The 7,259-nt window shown below is 47.3% G+C and overlaps 1 pseudogene across 1 annotated transcript; it reads left to right on the plus strand.

Moving 5' to 3' along the window:
• The first annotated feature begins 684 nt into the window (after positions 1 to 684).
• On the plus strand, positions 685 to 2,175 carry LOC310770653 (potassium voltage-gated channel subfamily A member 2 pseudogene; annotated as a pseudogene). The gene has a single exon. The product of its transcript is annotated as a potassium voltage-gated channel subfamily A member 2 pseudogene (transcript).
• The last annotated feature ends 5,084 nt before the right edge of the window (positions 2,176 to 7,259 follow it).

The following is a 7,259-nucleotide window of genomic DNA, read 5'->3' on the forward strand; positions in this document are numbered from 1 at the left end:
AGAAGCGGCTGGCTAACTGCCCATGTCTCGGCGGAAGCATGGAGCCAGTTTCGGCTCTCCCCAGATCAGCAGAGGGTGGAGCAGCAACCAGGATAAATACATTAAAATTAGCACTAATGGGGGATAAAAATGAGATAAAAAACTGGGGGGGGGGGGACAAAAAACAAAAAACAAAAAACAAACACCTGGCAAAGTACTCAAAACAGCTTCCTGCTACTATAGGTGTCTCCATGGACCACATTTTGCCATCATGACACACACACACACACACACACATACACACACACACAGAAGGTTAAAACATTACCAACCCCGCCGTCGCGTCTGGTAAAAGCAAAGAAAAGCCATCTGTAGTCCATTTGCGTTAACAGCAGCTCTGAATATTGGGCTGGTGAATGTTAATGAGCTGAGTGCTTAAAACTGAAAATGTTTTCCGAGTGAAAATATCTCGTTCTCGTGGGCATCATTTCCTGCAAAGGTCTGTCAACAGCGTGGAACACAAAGTGAGCACATCGTCATTAACGTTGCATTAATGTTTTGCTCTCTGCTCTCTGTTCATCACAGGACGTTCTGTCTGTCTGAGTGTGAGGAGGAGGAGGAGCCTTCTCTCTCTCTCTCTCTGTGTGGGCCGGCGCTGGCCCCGCCCCCCCTGTGTGAAAGCTGCAGGTGCCATCCACTTCCAGCATGACGGTAGCGACGGGCGACCCGGTGGACGAGGCAGCAGCACACCCGGGTCAGCCGCACGAGCAGTACGACCCCGAGCCCGACCACGAGTGCTGCGAGCGGGTGGTCATCAACATCTCGGGTTTACGCTTCGAGACGCAGCTCAAGACCCTCTCCCAGTTCCCAGAGACTCTGCTGGGCGACCCCAAGAAGAGGATGAGGTACTTTGATCCTCTCAGGAACGAGTACTTTTTCGACCGGAACCGACCCAGTTTCGACGCGATTCTGTATTACTACCAGTCGGGAGGGAGGCTGCGCCGGCCCGTTAATGTGACCCTTGACATTTTTTCGGAGGAGATCCGCTTCTATGAACTGGGCGAGGAAGCGATAGAAATCTTCAGGGAGGATGAAGGCTTCATAAAGGAAGAAGAGCGGGTTTTACCGGAAAATGAGTTTCAGAGACAAGTGTGGCTACTCTTTGAATACCCGGAGAGCTCAGGTCCCGCCCGCATCATCGCTATCATCTCCGTCATGGTGATTCTCATCTCGATTGTCAGCTTCTGTCTGGAGACACTGCCGGTCTTCCGGAACGACGAAGAGGAGATGTACAATTATTTCCAAACCATATCCAACTCCACCTCCACCTCTATGACCTCTACATATTTCACCGACCCCTTCTTCATCTTGGAGACCCTCTGCATCATCTGGTTCTCGTTTGAGTTCCTGGTCAGGTTCTTTGCCTGTCCCAGCAAAGCTGGGTTTTTTGGCAACATCATGAACATCATTGACATTGTGGCTATCATCCCCTACTTCATCACCCTGGGCACGGAGCTGGCGGAGAGGCCGGAGGACGGCCAGGCGGGCCAGCAGGCCATGTCTTTGGCCATCCTCCGTGTCATCCGTTTAGTCCGAGTGTTTCGCATCTTCAAACTCTCACGTCACTCCAAGGGTCTGCAGATCCTGGGACAGACTCTGAAAGCCAGCATGCGCGAGCTGGGCCTCCTCATCTTCTTCCTCTTCATCGGAGTCATCCTCTTCTCCAGCGCCGTCTACTTTGCCGAAGCGGACGAACCAGACTCCCAGTTCAGCAGCATCCCAGAGGCCTTTTGGTGGGCAGTGGTTTCCATGACCACCGTGGGCTACGGAGATATGGTCCCCACCACCATCGGTGGAAAGATTGTGGGGTCTCTGTGCGCCATCGCCGGCGTGCTGACCATCGCGCTGCCCGTGCCTGTCATCGTCTCCAACTTCAACTACTTCTACCACCGGGAGACGGAGGGCGAGGAGCAGGCTCAGTACCTGAACGTGCCTAAGGCCACCTCAGCGGAGGATCTGAAGAAGAGCGGTCGGAGTGGCAGTGGATCCACTCTCAGTAAATCTGACTACATGGAGATCCAGGAGGCAGGGAACCATAGCACGGAGGATTTTCCACCCGAGAGCATGAAAACGGGCAACTGCACCCTGGCCAACACGAACTATGTCAACATCACCAAGATGCGTACTGATGTATAGCACGAACTAGGATGTGGACTTCAGCTGGGGTGTAACAGGTCTGTAACAGGGACAGTGACTCTCTGTGTTGATCAACACATGGTGCCCCAGTATGGGAGGCCAGAGCAGATGAGTAAGATTGACTGGGGGGCAAAGGTCAGCCCCTCCCCATTCCTATGGACCTATCAACACCTATAATAGAACTGCCATCCCGACTTATTTGGGACATTTTCAGTGTCTGCATGGAGTTAGTCTTACTTGTGTAACTGTTCAGTAGTCGTCCTGCTCGCAACAGTAGCCAAATAGTAGCCTAACCAGTAATAATCAATATTAACAGCATAAAGGGACCACCGATTGCTTAACCTTCCTGCTCAAACTGCCCTATATAGGAAGAAAGCTACACGTTAACAATCATTTTAAAATCAACGTAACGTTTCTTTTTCAAAATGTACCCGGATACTTTATTTGCTTATCTTATAAAGTGGTCAAAGCGGATCGTAATATTATCAGCGTTCGGGGAGCAACTGCGATCCACCGCTCCCAACTGCCAAGGTCCTGACTCAGAGAAAAACAAAGCAACATCACGGAGATCACAACTGTCCTGTCGGAATGAAATTAAAATGAGTGAGATAGAGAGAGAGAGAGAATTAATTAATTAATTAATTAATTAATCTTCTCTTGGCCAAAATGGTCATTTGCTGCCCGTCCGATGGACCTACAGTACGTAGTACACTAGCATTCCTCCCTTGCCCCTTACTGGATCTTGCCTAGGACAGGCAGGTGGCCTCTCTGGACGACGATACGTACAGTAGATGACAGTGCTGTAATTCCAAACCACACATATAGCACGCCACCTTTTCGTCTGCCATCTTTCTTTGATGAACCTCAAGTGGAGTTATGTACTCACTGGCCAAACCTCTGCCTTTTCAATGCCCGGCCTCTGTAGGGCTCGCCGTCGACAGGAGACACATCTTGTCTAAGCAGAGTGAATGTCTTGTTTATGAATTGATTGTGCGCACATTTCTATGGTTTTATTTTATTTATTATTATTTATTTGTATCACTGTCTTCGAGTTGCGGTGTGTGAATGTGAATGCTCCTCAGCTTGTCATGGGGGCGGAGCACCTATTTGTTTATATGGTTAAAACAGCTGATGTGGGGGTAGAGGTATTATTGTATATTATCTCTTATGGGTGTCGTATAGGTATCTGTTATGGATGAGTGCCTATTCCTGCATCCTCTTAGCTATACCCTCGAGTCTCACTAGCCCCCCCCGCAGGCCGATTCTAACAGCGATACAGTGCGTTACTGTTCGATTCTAATCTACAACACCGCGAAGACCCAGTAAACACTGTCCTTTTCTCTACTTCATAGCATTCCATGGTTGTAGTAATAGAGAGAGGAGATTGAGATTTGAGAGGTATAGTAGGGTGAGGATTTTGATTGTTGTTTTTGTCAGCAGCTACTTTCACAGGGTTCATCTATCGGCCTATTAGATCTAGGCGAGTATTAACCCTAAAACATTCAAATTGCACACGGCAAAGGTCACGAATCAATGTGTAAGCGCCATTGGTCAATGAAATTAATTGATGAGACCTTCCAGGTCCAGCTATTCTCATACCAGCAATGTCAGCGTTGTTTTATCCTACCTGACCTGTTAATAGGTAAGAAGCCCAACGTCAACATTTCTAGTTCGGCTAAAAGCTTCCTTGTGACATTTCAAAGCTTGTTAGCAATACTGCTGATAATGTGTTGATTGCTTTTTCGGCAATCAAATTGGTCAAAGATAAAAATCCTCAAGCGCCACTACTCACAAACCGGTTTTGTTATTGGCATATCAATCCATCAGTCCGTACATATTTCTGCCCTGAAGCATCAAATTGAAAATGATTCAGCTTTTTGCCTGTCTGGGGGAACAAGTTTATGACAAAGCAGTATTTTTTAATGATTTCATATATGAGAATTTACTACATTATTTATAGAGCGATGCAAGGTGTTGCTAGCTCAATTATCAGGTCACCAAAGACACATTTACTGCCACTTGACATACTTGGATTGTAAAAGAGATTAATTTTCTTAAGTGTTCTGTAGAGTTATTTTTTACCCATGCTGTGTGAATAGTCATTCCTCTGGTGCGTTGTGCCCACGACATGATGCGGGACAAAATGTGGTGGGGACGTGTATAGGCTAGATGCTTTTTATCCAGAAAGGTACTATTCTACTATTCTAGTGCTGCATGTCCTATGAAATATTCATTGTAGCATGCATATTGTATGAATGATACTTAAAAAGCAAATTGAGTTCAAAAAAGATATATCTCTATTTTTCTTTGTGAAATACTGGCGCTACCTACGTGCAATATATGAAAGACAAGGGATCTTGTTTTAGAAGTCGTATGTCGTTTTGGCGTACGCATCCTCTTAACGTTGCTCTTTGAAATACCGCTAACCCTGAGAGGGTTGTTGTGTGCCGGCGCGCGTGAGAATATATCTCTAATGTTCATGTAAAGATTGTGAGGTTCAGGGAAAGACAGTGGAGGCAAAGAGGTCATTTACACCTGGTGTTAACATGTGTTTTCTGTGATCAGATTGCAATCAGATTGTGTTTTATCACTTGAAATGCCAGGTGTAAACACCCCCCAAAACGCATTGAAGAAGGATTGCAATCCGATCGGCCAAACCACCTCCGGAGGTGGTCAGGGATGCATTGTGTGTACACATTGAACACAAGTGTAAATGCAATGTGTCCTCTCAATCTGGATACAGCAACTTTATGTGGATTGAGAGGACAACCATTTCTGCAATCTGATTGCAATCATATTGGAATCAGATTGCAGAAAATGCATGTTAACGCCAGGTGTAAATGGAATCAGGTTGAAGTGATAAAATACAATCTGATTGCAATCTGATGGCAGAAAACGCATGTTAACGCCAGGTGTAAATGGCCTCAAACTGACTCCACAGCAACACAGATCCACAGTTTCAGTTCCAAGCCTTTAGGTTCACTTCAGCTATAGTCCCCGATATCCCAGTTACAGTCACAACGCCGTCGCTGTGCCTCGTATGCGTGGCCGGTGAACTGGAAGCACAACCAGTACAGATACTCTGCTGCCGGCCCAGGGGCTCAGCGGGTGTACGGGATTCAAACAGTTGGTCAGTCTGGCTCTTTGCTCAGCCGAGTGTATCACGATCCTCCGAGGGGCTGTCTGAGTGCATCTATCTCTGAGACGTAGGACTGTTAGTTTTCAGTGTGTGCGTTTGTGTGTGTGTTTGTTTGTGTTTGGTTGTGCGTGTGTGTGTGTGTGTGTGTGAGAGAGAGAGAAGGGGTTGAGAGGAATAGAGAGAGAGCTTTTAGCTGCCCGCAGGCTGAGCGTGTAGCTCTTAGAGATACCTCGCAGTTGTCTAAGACGCCGCTCTTTCTGTCTCCAGGCCAGAAACAACCCAGAATATGGTGCTTTGTGTGTCTTTTCCAGCCTATCGCACACGGCTCAAAGCCTGTACGTGTTGGACACGTGTGTAGAGCCACATACAGACGCTTTTCACCAAATGGTCAGTCCTCCATGCCCATAGCAAACACTGCAACAGGAAGTGAGCTGGGGTTCAATTTCGAATGTTTTTGTTGTCAAGTTAAAACCGTCTATAGCCATAGGCTACTGTATACACGTGGGTGTGGTCATATGGTAATGTATGTTGTAGTCTGAATCAAGCATAACGATAAGCTACACGATCACTCAAGTAAGACACGTTTAATGTATGTTGTACTGGCAATTAAGAGAGGGAGGGATTAGCCTGGTAAACCATCCTGATCACTTCTGATTCGTTCGGCGGATCAGTGCACGGGCCAATCAGGGACCTGCCTTGTAGTTGACAACGTAACCGGCCAATCAGGGACGCCGCTGGTAAAGAAGTATGGTGGCTCCCGAAGCAACGAGTGGTAACTGTAACGCTAGGAGAGTAAACACAGCCATAAGTGCAGAAATAGACTCGATAACAACGATTAAAGAAGAACCAGACTACGGTATGCACCAGTGGAGTTTCTTGGCAGAAAATACTTTTTCTTCAGAGTGGATTTAGATTGGATTTGGTGATGCTGATTGGCTGACGGAGTTGTCTGTCAAGACTGATCACTCGGAGTCCAGACTGATATGTAGAGCGAAACAGGATGTGACATCACGTTATCAGGTGTGTGTGTGTGTGTGTGTGTGTGTGTGTGTGTGTTTTTTTACCAGGCTAAAACGCAAATTATGCTCGAGCGAAATCGCCGGCGCTGACTCCAGTGCAGCTCCTCGAAAATGTGACTGCGGCGTCAACTCCTTGTTGTGAGGAAGAATGAGGAAATGTCATTTCCTCATTTAACAGTGCTTGTCCCTCATCTAGCAAAGCCTTCTGCAGGCTCACCGGAATGAGTTTTGAAATGGAGGGACAATAAAATGTCCCCCACCACCGACATGATTGCAAGTTCTTGGTAAACGACACGATAACGTTTTTGGACGTGTACCGCAGCCAACGCGCGCGAGTTAACGTTCGAGTATGCACAGTCTCGCTGTCGCCGCCATTCGGCGACAGGGCGCCAAGTCGAGGTTGCGCAGAACCATGCCAGGCGCTTAAGAGAGGATATGGAGAAAAAGAGGAAAGGGGAGGATGGGGTGGGAAAGTGAGATGAATGAGTTAGATAAACACTGCCCACACCCTCCTTACACTCCACTCCACGTTTTACTCTGGTCTAGGCTACTTGGATTTGTCCAACCAGCTTTTGTTTCAGCTGGAACAACTCTGTGACGTTATGTGGCCCCAAAAGCTTCTTCTGGACTACCTTATTTGACTTTATATTACCAAGCACACTGTCAAGGCAGATAGAACAGAGCATCAAGATTATCTGAACCAAGGAAAACCATCTTCTTCTGTGCTGTCCTTCACAGCACAGATAGGACACTGCACACACACACACACACACACACACACACACACACACACACACACACACACACACACACACACACACACACACACACACACACACACACACACACACACACACACACACACACACACACACACACACACACACACACACACACGAGAGGTCTTATGGAATGCCCGGGGTCTC

The sequence above is a fragment of the Poromitra crassiceps genome (assembly GCF_964638095.1).
Source record: "Poromitra crassiceps genome assembly, contig: HAP1_SCAFFOLD_143, whole genome shotgun sequence".
Classification (NCBI taxonomy): Eukaryota; Metazoa; Chordata; class Actinopteri; order Beryciformes; family Melamphaidae; genus Poromitra; species Poromitra crassiceps.